Source organism: Rhineura floridana, chromosome 13 (genome assembly GCF_030035675.1).
Source record: "Rhineura floridana isolate rRhiFlo1 chromosome 13, rRhiFlo1.hap2, whole genome shotgun sequence".
Classification (NCBI taxonomy): Eukaryota; Metazoa; Chordata; class Lepidosauria; order Squamata; family Rhineuridae; genus Rhineura; species Rhineura floridana.
The window spans coordinates 30,021,244-30,039,921 of NC_084492.1; the positions used below are offsets into that span (position 1 = coordinate 30,021,244).

An 18,678-nucleotide genomic window follows, 5' to 3' on the forward strand; every position below is an offset into this window, starting at 1 on the left:
TGCTTGGAGATGCTGGGAATTGGACCTGAGGCCTTCTGCAGGCAAAGCATGTGTTCTGTCACTGAACTATGGACCTCTGCCCGCCACCACCAAAGGACTAGGAACAGAGGAAAGTTCCAAAGCGTGGGTAAGAACATTGGTCCTTCTAGCTCAGTATTGATGATGATGATGATGATGTCTCTTCAGGATTCAGACAGGAGACTTTCCAGCCCTACCAGATGATAGCAGAGATTGAACTGGGGGCATTCCGTGTACAGGATATGAACTTTAAGTTTTAGGCAAACTCTCCTGGTAGCTGTAACTTGACCATACAGACGTTTATGCCATAATAAGCTGGTTAGTCTTTAAGGTGCCACAAGATACATTGCTGTCTTTGCAGCAACAGACTAACTCAGCTTCATCTCTGTAACTTGCACACTTCTCTGAAAATTACTCCACCCTACAAGCAGGGCTCTATGTGTGCGTTTAAAAAAACTTACTGGATAAAGTGTTTATCATCTGCTGAAAAATCTCACCCCCCATCTACCTTTTTGACAAAGCCCCAGATTAATGCCTGACTGGGGATGGCGGAGACTTTTGATTCATTTCCCATGTAAAGGTGAACCTACTTAATTTGCACTTTCTGAAACAACATGAGAGCTGAAACAGCCACCCTTTGAAATTCACCCTTCTCCAAATTTTGCAGTGTAATTGTCCATTGTTTTGTGCATATGCTAGTGTAAAGTGTGCGTATAAATGCATGTATTAGTGAAACTAACATTGAAAATGCTTGATATTATTTATTCATTTACTTAACAACATACCACTTACTAAAGGAAAAAACCTCTAAGTGGTTTACAAGCTTAGGTTTATATTACGGAAAAATTGCTTGCAAAAATGTGGTCATTAGGCAAGATTGCATTATTATCATTATCATTTATTTATATAGCACCATCAAATGCACATGATGTCCCAGGCTATGGTCTGAAGGCACATGAGGCCAGCACCCTGCTAAAGCTAAGCAGGGTCAGGTCTGGTCAGTGCCTGGATAGGAGACCGCCTGGGAACCATATGTAAGCTGCCTTGGGTTCCTATCATGAAAAGAAAGGCGGGGTATAAATGTAATAAATGAAAAATATATGACATGGTACATATAATAAAAGCAAGTCTCTGCCACCCAAGGCATACCATCTAAATAAAATAAAATGAGGCTAACAAAGGAGGGGAGGGAATCAAATCAAACAGTGGACAGAGCAAGGACCCCAAATACACATACTCTAGGTATACAAATGATAAAAAAAATGAAAAACTAAGCTGAAATTCCAAAAGCTCTGGAGAAAAGGAAGGTTTTCAGATAAGACTTAAGAAGTGAAATTGAGGGAGCAGTCCGCAAGTGCTCCGGAAGACAATCCCAGGAGTACGGAGCAGTGAGAGAAAATGGACAAAGTCGAGCTAAAGAGCAAATAACCCTGGGATATTTGCATAAAAATGTCAATGTCAGGAGAAATTGCACAGGTACGTTAGGCAAAACTGCACGCAAAAATGTGTACATTAGGAGAAATTCACACTGGTGCTGGTGAATTTTCATGAGGACTTAAAAACAACAACAAAAAGTTATATGGAAATGCAGAGAATGGTCTGTAGGAATGGAGCAATGAGAAGCTGAAACTCCCCCTGCCACCCTAAAATGGAATCTTCACACACTGAAGTGCATTTGTTCAAATTCATCCCTTGTAAGCTAGGCCTTCCCCAGCTTTCCCTTCTCTCTGGTCTCTCCCTACTTCCAAACTTTAGCTTGTAATCTCCTTAGAGCATGGATCTGGGTTTTTTGATGGTTGATTGTTTTTTGACATATTTTAAATGGATGACACTGCAATCCTAATGACAAATCTTTCCAACTTCTTCCCTTGTGCTAATACAACCCAAGGCTTGTTCACACATTATACTGAACACAAGTACAAGCTGTCTCTATGCAAATATTTCTGGGAAAGAACCACCTTTCTGCTTTGCATGCAGAAGGTCCGAAGTTGAATCCTTGGCATCTCCAGCTACGGAAGGGAAAGACTCCTGCCTGAAAACCCCAAAGAGCTGCTGCCTGTCAGTGCAGACTATACTGAGCTAGAGGGAGCAATGGTCTGACTTTGTAGAAGGCACCTTCCTCCTATGTACCTTTCTCCATATTGATTACCCTCCCTCTGTCCTGGCAGCTAGCAGTGGGAGCCACATGTGCTGAAGTACATGCAGGATTCATGCATTTGGAACATAGGAAACTGAGTCCGGCCACTTGTCCACCTAGGTCAGTATTGCCTACACCAACTGGCAGCAGCTGCCCAGGATTTCAGGAAGGGCTGGAGATGCCAGTGAACCTGGGACCTTCTGCATGCAAAGCTGTTGCTGTACCACTGAGCCATGGCCATTCTTCATTTCCTTATGCAAAAGTAAGGAAGGCACATCTGGTTTCCCCCAGACAATTGCATCCTTTCTTCTCTTGTGCTGCAAAACGTTTGTGGATTGAAAAGAAAAGAAAAAAATCACTTGTTTAAATAAATAAATACATGAGAAATTCAGTATACCATGGTTTAGTATGGGGGGGGGATACATCTTTTTCACAGTTGGGTTTTCATGAAAATGTATAAAGCACCTCCATCCTACCCCTGATTTATTATTGTATTAGGCAAAACCAACACACAGTATATAAAAGAGTGAGCACTGCCACTCCTCACCTGTTATCTGTGGTTCTGAGTACATTTTATAACCCCTGCTGTCGAATTGGAAAAGGGAGGAGCATAAAAAAAAATAAAAGCGGGGGGCGATACAAGCATCAATCTCTCGGATAAAAATCAAACCACAGTTTGACCTTAGTGATGCCTTTGGATAGTCTTACTTGTCTAAGTCCTTGCAGCGATTACCAAGGGACAGTTTGAAAATGGAGCTTTTATGGTGAGGTCTGGAATTACCGGCTGCAGCAAAGACTTAAGGGACAGACGCGCACACAGAGTAACTTCCCAGAATGAGAATTTGACAGAATTCTCTTACTGCCCGAAGAAAAGAACTTTCAAAACCCATTGTTGTGGTCGTCACCGTTATTTCTTCTCTGTGTATTTGAAATCTGAAGCATGAGGAAAGTACTCAAAATTGTGTTCTTAAAAAATAAAAAACAAATACCACACACATGGAACATGCAACCAAATGTCCCAGTGCAGTGTGGTACAGTAATACCTCAGGTAACAAATCCTCCGGGGAAAAAATCTCCTTTTAACAAAGTCTTTTTTGGGTGTGGGGGGTCACACACTGACACAGTCCAAATGTTGCTCCTTGTCTACTGGATTGCAGCTGCTGCAGGCAGCTCCCGCACATGTAGCTGGAAAGGCGCTCCTTGCCATGTGGCACAAGCGCCTTCACAATAAATAGTGCTTTGGGTGCCCTGGAAGCACTGTTTACTGCAGATGCGTCTGCTCGAGTGTAGGGGAGGATGGCAGAGAGAGAGAGAGAGAGAGAGAGAGAGATACCAAGCACAGAGTGGTAGCGGTGGCGGAGGTGGTGGTGGCTGCCCTTTGCATGCTTAGTCGAGTGTACAGAAAGGAGAACTCTGCTCAAAGCTTTAGATTGCTATAGCAAGATGCTACATGATAAAAGGGGGGGAAAAGGCAAGGCAGGCATCCCTGGATGCATTTTGAAAGAAAGCTTCAAGTGGTCTGTATGCAATGCTTACCTGACCTGGTTGTTTCATTTCAGACATGCGTATTGTTGGAAAACTGGAAATGGACTGCAAGTCAATCCCGACTTATGGCTACCCTATGAATAGGGATTTCATGGTAAGCGGTATTCAGAGGGGTTTTACCATTGCCTCCCTCTGAGGCTAGTCCTCCTCAGCTGGCTAGGGCCTGCTCAGCTTGCCACAGCTGCACAAGCCAGCCCCTTCCTTGTCTGCAGCTGCCAGCTGGGGGGCAACTGGGCTCCTTGGGACTAAGCAGCTTGCGCACGGTTGCACAGGTGGCAGGGCATGTGACCCCTGAGCCACTCACTGTGGGGGTGATCTTTAGCTGGCCCTTGACACCCAGGAGACACGAGCGGGGATTTGAACTCGCAGACTCTGGACTCCCAGCCAGGCTCTCCTCCCCACTGTGCTATACCAGCTGTAAACTAATAAACTAATAAAACTGCATATTGTAGTTATGAATAAAATGTTTGCTGAAATATGTTGTAACTGCTCTCCTTTTTTTGTGGTAGGAACCTCTCCTTATTCTTTCCATGTTATTCTTACCTCTGGTACCAAAGAAGTAATGTCCAGGAACACATCTACTTCATCAGCTGAGGTATTACTGTACTATTCAGCAGTCTTGTGGCTCCATTTCATTCTTACCAGTTTTCTGCCCTCACATTCCCCTCCTTTTCTGTCTCTCCCCTGCAAGTCATGTACTGCACAGTTGACACACATAGCTCCCCAAGGATTCCTGGGAACTGTAGTTTACCCCCTCACAGAGGTATAATTTCCATCACATTTAACAAACTACAGTTTCTAGGATTCTTTGGGGGAAGTTGTGTGCTGCATACAAACCATACATTTAAAGCTCATTTGAAGCACATGGTTTCCACCAAGGAATCCTGGAAACTGTAGTTTACTCCTCACTAGGAGAAATTCAATTAGTTCACATTTAAAGCCAAATCTATCAAATCAACACTTTTCAAAACAATACAAGAACTGAAACAGCCACACGTCAAAATTCGCACTTATCTGAATTTTGCAATGCAGTTCTCCAACCAGCATTTACAGAAATACATATATTGGGAGAAATTGTGTGTAAAAATGAATATATTCATGAAAATAACATTAAAATGTATTATATTAGGATAAATGTCTTGCAAAAATGTGTACATTAGTCAGAACAGCAAGCAAAATGTGTTTATTACAAGAACATGTAATTTCTATGTTTGCCGCCCAGAGAGCTGTTTGCTAGTCGGGCGGGATATAAGCTGAATAAAATAAATAAATAAAATAAATAAACATCACATTAAAATGCTGAAGAATTTTCATGACAATTTTTTTTAAAAAATTGCAAACTGCTGTAGAAATATGGAAAACTGATTTTAAGATTGGAAACATGAGACGAGAGAACTGAAACTGACAGATCATTCCATCTCTACCCCTCACAGAGCTTCAATTCCCAGCACTCTCAGCAAACTACAGTTCTAAGGATTCTTTGGAGGAAGCCATGTGGTTTGAAAGGGCTTTTAATGTAGTGTGCATGCAGCCATGATCAGCATTATGTGGCAACTAAGCACATGCAGTTCTTAGTCTTGTTTGTTGTTATTGTTATATACCTTCAAGTCGATTACAACTTATGGCGACCCTATACATCTTTATTGGATTTATTCATAGGATTTTCATAGTCAGAGGTATTCAGAGGTGGTTTACCATTGGCTTCCTCTAAACCTATGGCACCCAGTATTCCCAGGCGGCCTCCCATCCAAGTACTAACCAGGCCTGACCCTGCTTAACTTCCGAGATCAGATGAGATCGGGTGTGTTCAGGGTAGTATGGCCATAGAGTCTTGTTTATGCAGTCTTATTTATCTCCCCTTTGGGTTTTTTTTCCCCCTCCAAATATTTTTTTTTGTAGTTTGTCAAAACTTGGGGCATTCCTGAGCCTAACAATGACACCATTCTCTTACATGGATGTCCAGAAGAATTATACGGGTGGTGGGGGAAAGTTAATACTCCAAATAAATAAATAACCATACTTATGGCTTGTGCAGGCAATTAAGAAGATGTCATTTTGCAATAATTGACCTTTGTTTTTATTGTATTTGTAATGGTTTTGTTCTATGGTGGTTGTTTGCTTTTTTAACTCTGCAAAACTGCTTTGATGTTCTTAACAAAATAGTGGTATGCATGTATATTTATAAATAAATAAATACTTATCTGAAAGGTGGGAATGGTCAAGTTTCTCACTAAACAAACAAGAAACAAATGCACATTTCACCCCACATTTCAGGTTCTTACAAATGCTAGAAAATAACACTTAAAAAAAAAAAAGCTGGGAATTTGGGGATTGTGGTTCATTCAAAGGGGACAGCTGCTCTCCCATCTCTCCCTGTGGACATCCAAGCCGTCCTGCTAGGAGGGGCCAGTGGGGGCAAGCCTGCTTTCCTGGCTTCTTAATGCTGGGCTCATTGAGGACATGGCACTTAATGCTGGTGCGGGCAGAGTGATGGCCACTCTGATACTTCTGCCACTGCACCTGCACCATGCTGATCTCCCCATCACCTGCCACTCCCCCTCTTGGTAACCACACCACCCCCTACCACTCCTCCCTCTGTATCTGTCAGATGCCCCAGCCATCCCCTCACTCCTCACCAATCCCACCCCACCCCAACCCCACCACACATGGGTTGTCAGAGCCCCCCCCTGCACACACTGGTTGCTGAAGCTCTCCCCCTCCAAGGATCTCCAAACCTCTCCCTCTCCCTCCAAACCTACCCCCACCCCTTCTAAAGGTCTCCAAACCTACCCCTACCCCCCACAGATCTCTAAACCTCCTCCTCCCCCTGCAAGGGTCACCCTCCAAACCTCCCCAACCTCCAAGAGTCTCTAAACCTCCCCCTCCCCCTCCATGGCTTTCCAAACCTACCCCTCCTGTCTATGGGTCTCCCAATCTCTCTCTCTCCCCTTCCAAGTGTGTCCAAACCTCCCTCCCACCCCTACGGGTCTCCAAACCTCCCCTTCCCTGGTCTTCAGTCCTCCCCTTCCCCCCCACTAGCCTCCAAACCTCCCTCCACTCCCCATGGGTCTCCAAGCCTCCACCCCTCACTCCCTACGTACCTCTTAGACTTGCTGCTGCTGCTCTGCTGTTGCTGCTGACTCATTCGCTGGCTAGGTTACACTTCTGGCTGGCTAGGCTACACCCACTAGGCCCCCACTGCCGTCCCTCTCATCATCATTGCTGCCTTCTCTTCCTCGCTGTTGCCATCACAGCCAAAGTTTGCCTTTCCTTGCCCTCCTCATCTGTAAGCGTCATGCTACCCGTGAACACTTCAGCGCAGCCACATGGCAGCACAGAAGCATTCACGGGTAGCGTGATGCTTACAAAAATATAATTAAGATATACGTCACTTTGCATTGAACTGCATTTGCAATTTTACAGCCCATTCACTCCATTTGGAGATGTCCTTTTGGAGTTCTTTGCAATCCCTGTTTGCTTTAACAACCTTGAACAATTGAGTATCATCAGCAAACGTCACTGCTCACCCCTAACTCTAGATCACATATGAACTAGAGGCACAGATCCCAGTACCAATCCTTGGGGGCAGGAGCATAGTAGCAAAGTTGCTGGGTCCCTTCATGATAGTCACAGCCACACCCTCCTTTTTTGCTGTGGGATTGAGAACAAGATCCTTGCTAATGCCTTCTCCCACCACAACAGACATCCCTACAAGCCAATAAGCATGTAAGGGGAGAGTGTTAGCTACTGATAAGAGTCTTCTTTGTGGCTAATTCACCTCCTTTCACTCTGATTGGTTCCAATCAGCAGGAAAGGCCAAGGAAGCGTGTTAGACTGCTCTTCTCAGCGGCTAACACATCCCCCTTGCATGCTGATTGGCTCGTGGGATGCTGGAGACATAGGGACCCTGCTCCCAAAAAGTAAGGGGTCTAAAAAAACCCGAAACACCCCCACTTGAGGGAATCCACTTTTTACATCCATCCATTGGGAGAACTGTCCATTTTATTCTTAGTCTTTGCTTTCCATTTTTTAGCCTGTCCCTGATCCACAGGAGAACCTGTTCTCTTATTCCACAACTGCTAAGCTTACTCAGGAGTCTTTGTTGAGGTACCTTGCTGGAAGTCCAAGTACACTATGTCCACTGGATCACCTCTAATCTATATGCTTCTTGACAGTCTCAAAGAACTCCATTAGGTTAGTAAGACAGGACTTACCCTTGCAGAAGCCATGCTGATTCTGCTCCAGGAATGTTTGTTCTTCTATATGCGTGGCTATTTTATCTTTAACAATATTTTCTACCAGTTTTCCTGAGACAGACATTAAGCTAAGTGGCCTGTAATTTCCAGAATCCCCTCTGGATCCCTCTTTAAACATTGGTGTTACACTGGCCTCTTTCCAGTCCTCAGGTATGGAGGCAGATCTGAGGGACAAGTTACATATTCTTCTTGGAAGATCAGCAATCTCACATTTGAGTTTTTGAGCATTCTCGTGTGGATGCCATCTGAACCTGGTGATTGGTCAGTTTTTATTTTTTTCTGTTAAGGTTAGAATCTCATCTCTCATCACCATTTGCCTCAGTTCCGCAGACCCCCTTCCTGCAAAAGTTAATTTAGGCACAGGAATCTACCCTATATCCTCTGCTGAGAAGACAGATGGAAGGAATTCATTTAGCTTCTCTGCAGTCTCCTACTTTAGCACACCTTTAACTCCTTTGTCATCCAAGGGTCCAACCGCCTCCCTAGATAGTCTTCTGCTTTGAATGTAAAGATTTTTTTGTTGATGGTTTTTATGTTGCTAGCAACGTGCTCCTCAAATTATTTTTTAGAACCCTTTATTGTCTTCCTGCATTTCTTTCACCAGAGTTTGTGTTCATTTTTATTCTCCTCATTTGGACAAGATGTCCAGTTTTTTAAGGAATGTGTCTTGCTTTTGTGCCAAGGAGCTTACACATTTGTCACAGGGAAGATCACAGAGAGAAATGGAGCCAGGTGGACAGGGAAAGTATATGCATTTGTTTCAGCTGTGTGGGAGCCAGTTCTGCAGAAAAAGCAAATGTGTAAGATGGTTAAATTGCCCAGTTCCAGTTAATCTTGCAGCCTTATTTTGGGCAAATTGCAGTTTCTGGAGCATTTTCAGAGGCAGCCCCCTATACAGTGCATTGCAATAATCTGAACAGGAGGTTTCCTGCACATGGTAAGCTGTGGCCCGGCTATGTCCGCCCAGGTATGACTGCAGGTGGTACATCAAGCTGATATGATAAAAGGTACTTTGAGCCCCAGAGGAATTGGACTGTTTCAGACTCTTGGTTAGTTTCTGGAGATCATACTGCAACTCTAGAATACCAATGCTGGCCATCTCTTATCTGAATTCTTAGTAAAACAGGTTGTTGTTTTTTAAAAAAATGTAGATTGGGAGAAATAAATCAGGGAATCATGACTATAGTGAATTATTTTCAAATTTAACAGGTCAAACATTTAACGTGATGAATATTTGAAAGAAAGACAATTTCCCCTTCATTAATTGCAAACAATTCCTTCAAAAATAAGGACTTTATGTTAGTGTTTAATTCTATGCTCTGGGAATATTTTTTTTTAAAAAATCGACAGATAATAACTGTAAGGAAAAGAAATGAAAAAAGAAACAAGCAATTTTGAGCCCTTTTACTGTAGAGGAGATGATTATTAAGATAAACACCAGGCAACAAAATCTGGAGTTAATTATATTCCATATAATCAGACATTGGTTGACTTGTAATTTATTGCTCCCTAATTTGCATTTATTATCAAAGATAATCCATTTTCAGGAAGTGCAAAATAACATGATATAAGTAGTGATCAGGAAGGCATGCTTTTAGCCAACTTCAAAACTATGTTCCAGTCTTTTCAGAGCCAATTACATACAATTTCAGGAAATAACACACCAAAGGCGCTCAGGCAGCTTGTAATTGTCGGTGCAAAAAAAAATTATAAAAATAAAAATAAAGTCCTTTGGGTAGGAAAATGTCATAATTTCCAATAGTAGGTATTCGTTTTTTGAGTCTTATAAAAATACATGAAATCAGATGGAGTAATGGAGCTGACAGGAGCAGGACATTGGTGAAGTCTAGGCCTGCATTGGATCCTGTTCGGGGCAAAGAATAAGAGTAATAACGAAAAGTGAGCACAACTATCCGTTCTCACTAACAACAACAACCTGGCAAGTGTCTCTGCCTTGAATTAATATCTCACTGCTATTGAAGACTGGCTAATTAATCTCTGCAGAATGCCAGGGACTGTAGCCTTCCTTATAGTCACAGAATCATATAATTGTTGAGCTGGGAGGGGCCTATAAGGCCATCGAGTCCAACCCCCTGCTCAATGTAGGAATCTAAATCAAAGCATACCCAGAAAGCAGCCATCCAGCTGCCTCTTGAATGCCTCCAGTGTTGGAGAGCCCACCACCTCCTTCAGTCATTGGTTCCACTGTCGTACCACTCTAGCAGTTTGGAGGTTTTTCCTGATGTTTAGCCAAAATCTGGCTTCCTGCAACTTGAGCCCATTATTCTGTCTCCTGCACTCTGGGATGATTGAGAAGAGATCCTGGCCTTCCTCTATGCAGCAACCTTTCAAGTAGTTGAAGAGTGCTATCCAACCCTATCTCCCCTCAGTCTTCTCTTCTCCAGACCAAACATGCCCAGTTCTTTCAGTCTCTCCTCATAGGGCTTTGTTTCCAGTCCCCTGATCATCCTTGTTGCCCTCCTCTGAACCTGTTCCAGTTGGTCTGCATCCCTTTTAAAGTGCAATGTCCAGAACTGGACACAGTGCTGTGTTAGGACTCAAGATGAGGCCTAACCAGTACCGAACAGAGGGGAAGTAGGTAAGATGGGTTTGGCAAGCAAAGTATGATCACTTTTCTTCTGGAGAGAATTAAGATAAGAAAAAAGGCAAAACATATATTTGGGTCGGTTCAGCCTGTCCCCACTTTTTTTCTGTTTGATACGTGGGATTACCTGATTTGCCCTCCACCCCCAGGCCTTCTCCTGCATACAGATAGGTGTGTCTTTCATACAGAAGCAAAGAGTGATTCATGCCTATGATTATGATTATGATTATTATGTTGCACTTCACAGAAAGACATAAGGAGTGGTTAAAGCCTTTTGGTGTAACCAGTGAACTACAGTCCTGATAGACTGTCAATGAGTAACATAACCAAATCTGAACAAATAATGAAAGTCAAGTCTCTGCCTCAAGGAGCATACAACTACTTGTGGTTGGACAGTGGGGAAAGTGGAGGGGCAGTTTTAAATGTGATATATGTTGATTGCACCATCAGTGCCAACTTCCATGTGCGAATATGCTAAGTACTTATAGGGTGTAAACCAGGAGGAATAGGGAACCTCCAGGGCCCAGGGCCCAGGCCCCAAATGCAGCCCTCCAATCCTCTCAGTTTGGCCTTGGGGATTCTCCCTAGGCCACAGCCCCTCCCAAAAGGCACACCCTGGCTGGAATGTGTCCTTCAACTGTGATAATGCCTTGGAGAGGTGTGTGTACAAAAAATCTCTGATGTTTGTATGGCTGGAATGTCACATGTTGTGGAAAGGCAAGAGTCACATCCCTTTTCTTGGCCAGCTTTTGCATCTGGCCAGTCCCACTCACGTATGTGGCCCCCAGAAAGGCGGGAATGCGGCCTTTGGACTGAAAAAAATATCCCCCACTGCTGCTGTAGATATATGATGCCCTTTTAAGAATGGCCAAGGCAGTTTTGCTGCTCTGAGAACAACACGCATGCATCTCTTACTCTGGTGTAAGCTCTTAAACACAGCTTTTGATTCGAAATGGGAAGATCTGCCTGTTGAGGGTGCTTGCAGGCTGTTGCTGTGATGTCACGGACCCATCTTCCTCTCGCCCCAAATCCTTGGAGCAGCTTTTTGGCCCATTGTCATGGCTTGGGAGGTACCTGAAAGACTGTCTTCTCCAAATGAGCCTGCCTGAATCTTGCAGTCATTTTTGGAGGCCTTTCTCTGTATCCCCCCCCTCATCCCACATCATCTGAAGCAGGCTGGATTGAGTTAAATTGAGTTAAATCAGTTTAAATCAGTGTTTTAAAATCATGCTGTAGATCAGCGAGAAAAAAACCAGTTTAAATTATTGACTGAAATCAAGTTTCTCATCATATATTTCCTAAACAATGGTGCAAATCTGACCACTAAACTATGCCCATTTACAGTGAGAGTATTATTTACAGGGTTGTTTCATTTTTGCAATCATGCCTTGCAAGTCTTTGTTGCACTGCATACATTTTGCTTTCCTTATTGACTTATAGATGGAATGTCATATCCACACGTGATCCTGGTGCACTCACTTTGTGTCTTTCTTTGCTTTCTTTCTTTGTGTCAGTGAGGCAAGGGATGCAGAGGTTTCTATGGTAGTGGTGGGGAGAGGCCATCTAAAGTCAGATCGTACCATTCAAGTTCAGCCCCTTCTCTCTGCTCTCAGAGGAGAAGCTCACAGATATTATGTGGCTCTTGGGATGATTGGGTAACTGTTAGGCAAGCATTCCTTCTGATAGTGAACTCAGGTGGTGAGACTGAACCAAAATGGAGCCACTGAAAAACCAGAGACACAGATGGTCACATCCACACCTTACGTGTAACGCACATGTAATGCTCATTTAAAGCACATGGGTTCCCTCAAAGAATCCTGGGAACTGTAGTTTACCCACACAGAGAACTACAAATCCTAGCAGCCGTGACAAACTACTGTTCCCTGGATCCTTTGGGGAAATGCATGTGCTTTAAATGTGCATTAAATGTGCTTTACATGTATGGTATGGATGTGACCATAAGCATGCTAGGAAATTTCCAAAGTTTGCAACATTTTTTTTTTAAAAAAATCTTCCTGCTTGGAAGGAATGGCTGGCTGACTTGGGAATGGCTGATGTGAACCCTGAACCACACTGTTGAGGAATAGAAGACCATAGAATCATAGAATAGTAGAGTTGGAAGGGGCCTACAAGGCCATCGAGTCCAACCCCCTGCTCAATGCAGGAATCCTATGCTGTCACATTTGGTTTCACGGCCCAACTTGGATTTTATGAAGTGCTGTTCCTGCCTTCATTGTGCATATCGTGAGATATTTTGAACAAGTTTCTCTTGTGGAAAAGCAACATACAAATGAAAGTCTGATCTAATCTACACCACTCCAGCTTTCCCTGATGATCAATTCCAGTTGCACATCCTTAGACCTTGACTCCCTTGGGGAGTCATCAATTTTCAAAAGGATTTGTTTGAATCAGCATCCGATAACACCATCCCATTCAGCAGCACTTTCACATTTGCAGTTTTGGAAAGAAGGTGTTCCACAGCAAGCCTGCTGCTTCCTTCTTAGAAAGGCCACTTGACACTGCACTGGTGAGAATCTCTCAACTCAAATTCCCATCTGGCATAGAAGTGGAATCACCTCCTGCAATCCCTGCCCCCCCCGCTTGTTGTTTTGTAGCTGCTGTGCTGGTTTAAGGTTAATGTTTTACTGCTTAGCTGAAGCCAGAACACCAGTTTCCTATTACAGTTCCTTTTTTTGTCCCCTCTGCCTATGATTGATTCCAGTGGGTTTTGACTAGCATTCACTCTCCCAATGCTAAATCACGGCAAAAAATGTGGTAAATGCATGTAACACGGAGAGAGAGTTTTGTTAATGTGTAACAAAGCGATTGCATGAATAAATTTCTTTTGTCACCACCGAGGTCACTGAGCTTTCATTCTGGCAAGCCAATCACCGCTTGGCTGTGAGCATCTTCCCCAAAGAGAACACATGGACTTTTTTGAACTAGATGACTTGAAGATTACATCTCACTTGGAGCAAGGGTGCTATGTGTAGACTGCTGGGATTTCAGCACTAAAAAGCTACAAATTTTACAAGCTGGGTGGTGGTGGTGGATGGGAATCCTGCAGGCAGAAGAACATAAAAACAATCCTGCACTTCCTCTCTGCCTCCCCCCCCCCGCCCTGCACAATAACACACTGTTGGGAGGTGCTTGGACTAGCTAATTCTCACAATATTGGCATCTGAACATAGGGAAGCTACTTTCTCAAGTTCCATTGCCTGTGCCAATTCATGCTCTACTTACGGATGTTTCACCTTATGTAAGGATTGGTGAATTTTATGATTTTGCTTTCTCTTCTCTGAATTTCCACATCCATGTGCAGTTTTTTTTTTAATTAGAAGAAGTCCTCATGAAAATTCATCACCATTTTAGTGTGCATTTGTTCTACAATACACAGTTTTATATGCAATTTTGCCTAATATATATATATATTGCAACTTTTAAAGATACAGAAGACCTCTTGGTTGCCAGGCCTGGCCTCCAAGAGGTCTTCTGTATCTTTAAAAGTTGTGCAGGGGGAAGGGAGAATTTCACCTTGTGGCTTTTCCCATTACAGTGTTGCAAGAAAACCTGCACTTGGCTGAATTTTCTCTTCTCTTAAAGATACAGAATCATTCTCAGGCCTTGAGCCTGGCAACCCGACCCCCATCCCTAGCCTGGACAGACCTATGTTTCCCTTTACCCTGCCCACCTTGCAATTGTTAGAAACTTTACTTAGGCCGCTTGTGGTTTCTGAGTTATTATTAGTTTACACTGACTGCATTTTCAAGCTTTCAGCCACAATCTCATGTCCCCGAAATATTTATTTTTACTTTTGGTTTATTTACTCAAAACTGAGATTTACTTATTTACTTTCGAATTTGCTAATCAAAAGCAATCAAAAATGAAAAGGTAGCGTTATTTTGGGGAGCAAGACGTAAGTAGCATTTCAGTGGACTTCCAGTGCAATCCAGTACATGTCTGAGAAGTATGTTCCATAAATTTAGTGGATTGTATTCAACTAAATCCTACTCAGAGTTGTTGTTATGTGCCTTCAAGTCAATTACGACTTATCCACTGAAATTAATGAATCTAAGTTAGTCATCTCCATTAACTACTCCATTACTCTGAGTAGGACTAGCATTGAATACTACCCTTTGGGGCTTACTCACAGGTATGGTGCTGGACTAGCATACAGGCTCCATCTGATCAGGCACAGCTCTTCTTAGAAGAAATTGGTAGCCTAATCTCTTCCTCTCTACATTCAGCGAAGCAAAATTTAACTGCAACACAGAAACACTTTTTCCTCTCATTTAAGATTAGGGATGGGCGAATCTGTCAATTTTGGTTTAACTCAGTTTCTCATTTTCTCACTCTCTCAACATCAGTTTGCAATTTTTTTAAAAAAGAGTCCTACCATTCCCCAGCATTTTAGTGCAGATTTCTCCTAATATACAAATTTTACATGCAATTTTACCTAAAATACACAAATTTTTTTGCAAAGCATATTTTCCCTAATAGTTATATTCTCCACAATTTAATGCCTGCTTGTATGTCATTTTCACCAAGATACAAATTTTTATGCACTTTTTATCCTAATATATGCATATGTGTACACATGACTTGGTTTGAGAACTGCCCTGCTTGATTTAGAGAAGTGCAAATTTTGAAGGATGTTTGTGTTTTGGTTCACGCATTGTTTCAGAAAGTGCAGATTAGGTGGGTTCACCTTTAAATGTGAACTGAACTGAATTTCTCCTCCAATCCCCAATGAAGATGTTTTCATGTTCAGGAGCAGAAGGATAAAAGACCCTGAAAGGAATCCATGAGCAAAGAAACCAGCAGAGGTAGTAGCCTAATTCTCTTTGTTATCAAGTGAAATGACTCCACAAATATGACAATAAATCACTCCAGAAATCAATCTGAGTTGGAGGCAACTGCTCCATGCTGATAATGCATCAATCAATATTTAATGTTTACACTTTAATTAATCTACACGTAGGAAGCATTCTTTCAGTGACACACACAAAAAAGGATGAGAAATAAAACACCTTTGATATCAAACAGGGGACAGCCGCTTGCCTATCTGTTAGGCTTTGATTGGGACCTCAATTGATCATTGCAGTCTTCCCCCCCCTTCCCATTCCAGTTGCAGCAGCAGCAATGTACAATGACACATTTGGATGTAAAATAAACGCCGTCTTGTTGCAGGGGTGGGTGGGGATGGAAGAAAGGAAAAACAGAGGCTTCAGCAATCTAGATTTGGGTCACTGCAACTTCTTTGGAACAAATGCATAGTACAGAATGATGGAGAGAAGGTCATAAAAACAGCAAAAGCCCCCAAATTTGGGGCAAGAGGCTATTTTAAGTGACTTCCGATAAGGAAAGCAAGAAAAGATAATCCTTGGCCTTCACAAGGTAAAGTGAAACACAATTTCCTCTATGAGGCACAACTAAAATTGGGGGGGAGGGTATTAGGACTGGGTGGGTAATATGGTGCCCTCCAGAAATTGTGAACTGTGACTGCCTTCAGCCCCAGGCAGCATGGCCAGTGGACAGGGATGATGGCAGGTGGAGTCCAGCAACATCTGGAGAGCATCATGTTGGCTACCCGTGGTGTAGGAGAACAATAAAAAGAAAAGCCCTATACATGTCTACTGAAGAATAATCCTATAGTGTGCAATGGGACGTTCTCTTAGGTACGTGTGTAGAGAAGGACAGCAGGCATATTCTGTTGCTGATGTGTGTGTTCACTTTGCAATTTTAAGTTACTATTAGCAAATGATCCTTTGTGGCGTCCTTGCATTTGACAAAGTGGATGTTAGCCCCAGAAAACCTAATGCCATAATACATTTGTTACCCTTCAAGGGGCTACAAGACACTCACAGTGCAATCTTATAAGTGTCTGCTCAAAAAGCTAGTTCAGTTGAGTCCAATGTGCTAGATGGACCAGTGGTCTGACTAAGTCCAAGGCAGCTTCCTGTGTTCCAATGGTGAAAATGGAAATGGACTGCCTCCAGGTGAAGTACAACTGAAATCACCAGGACAAGTCAGTTGCACAACACACAGGATAAATTAAATGGCAACCCTAACCCACCTGCCTGAAAATAAGCCCCGCTGAATTGAACAGGAATTACTTCTGAGTAGACATGGCTAGGATTGTGCTGGAAATTGCACAGTTAAATCCCATTCTGTTTCAATGAGGTGTAAGCACAACTAACTTTCTGGGTTAGGAACAATGGTTTTTGTGTAGAAAATAACATGCCCGCTAAGAACATATGTCATTTGTGCCAGTGGCTCCACTTAGTAGAGAAAGCTGCCAAGAAAGAGCTAATATTTTGGCATTCCTGACAGTAATATTTATTAGGCAATTTAGCTCCAGCCAGTTATGTTTTTAGTTATATTTGGTTTGATGCCCAGAGGTCTAATTTATAATAATAAAATATTTCCAAAGCACTGGCCAAATTCAGCTGGGTTCAACTTTTATTTTCTAGCCAAAAAAAGGACTGCTTTAAGATCCTGACTATTTCAGTAGTTGATGAGATTTGTCTCATTCAATCAAAAACACACCCTACTTAAACAGTCAATCTATGGTTCACTCTTAAAGCATTCCCATCAGCTGGTAGTTGCAAATCTACTTCTTAGGTACCTGAAGGTTTTGAAACTACAAAGCCCCACATGCCGTGACCTTTGCTTGTAGGGGAGTGGCTCCAACTCCTTGATCATTACTACATGGAATGGCAGGGGCACCATCTTGTCTTTCACCTGAGACAGGAAAATATGAGTTGTGGCTCAAAAACCACTGAGCAGATTACAAATAAAAATAAAAATAAAATAATATAAGCCAAATGTTAAAAACCAGTTGATGTAAAATTTATCAAGATATAAATAAAATCAATGGTTTTAAAATAAATATGCCTTTTAAATTTACATGTTGAAACGGTGTGTTTGATTGTGTGAGCAGCATCTGAATCAATAGATCTTTTTGCTCTTGTAGGCCGGGGCTTCAGCAGTGGGATAGATATACTTTATAGTTATGACAACCTGCCAGAAGAAGTAGCCTACTTGTGGCTGTAGAGCAGTGACACCCTTGCAAATGACCAGGGGTGGTATTGCAGCTACCAAGTCAACAGGGATCAGGTGATAGAAAGAGACCAATCAGGTTCTTCCTGGCCTTATAAAGCAGCTGATTCTAGGCTGGCTGTTCAGTCTGGGAAATTCATCAGTCATGTGCAGACCTCCTGCTTGCCTCCAGGCTGTCAGCCCTAATGCTGGTCATTCTTCAAGTCTCAGTCACATTGTATAGTACAGGTTTGTAAATTGCTGCAATCCTAACCACACTTACCTGGGAATAAGCACCACTGAATTCAATAGGACTTATTTCTGAGTACACATGGTTAGGATTCCATAGTTGGGTAATTCCATGAAAATGTCAACTTACAGGTCGATTTTTCATTTTCATATATAGTTAACATATTCTATATCATTTTAAATATATTTTTCCAAAGTTTTATTGTCTAGCAACAGTTTTTCAAAATGGCATCTTACACATGAGTAAAACAACCAGAATTGTGGCATGCAAGATGACTCAGAATTTATCTGTTTCTTCCCAAACGTCAGTTATAGACCTCTCCAAGTAAATAGACAATAGATCAATGACCTTTTATTGTATTGATAGTTTTGCTTTCTCATTTGGTAAACTAAGAACAAATTGTATGTTAGGAACAAAATCAGATGAGCTTAGGACAATAGAACATATGATGGTTGAGCGTGTTATGTTGGTTACAGAAACACACACTTTTTCTCCTCCTCAACAAATGAAAAGAAAAATCTATAAGTTTTAACTTTATTCTCTTCTTCAATTAAGAGAATGTGATGAGACGTTAAGTGAAATGAGTTTTACATGCAACAGTTCTTGTGACCAATGTAACACATATAATACCAATGTATAATAATAATAATAATAACACCACAATGTGTAACTTAGATAGCATAGGTCGGCAGTGGCTGGACTAAAATCTACTCTGAGTAGCTTGGTGTCGCTAATCCATCATCTCAGTCGCCATGGAGAAAGGATCTCTTCTCCAGGTCTTTCCCTCAAGATCCATTCCTTTGGACTTCTCCTGTGCCCATCCTTC

The 18,678-nt window shown here is 42.3% G+C and overlaps 1 non-coding gene across 1 annotated transcript; it reads right to left on the bottom strand.

The window, feature by feature from the left end:
* Positions 1–5,410: 5,410 nt before the first annotated feature.
* On the bottom strand, positions 5,411–5,529 carry LOC133369427 (5S ribosomal RNA). Its single transcript, XR_009758886.1, has one exon. It is a non-coding gene; the product is annotated as a 5S ribosomal RNA (ribosomal RNA).
* Positions 5,530–18,678: the final 13,149 nt, after the last annotated feature.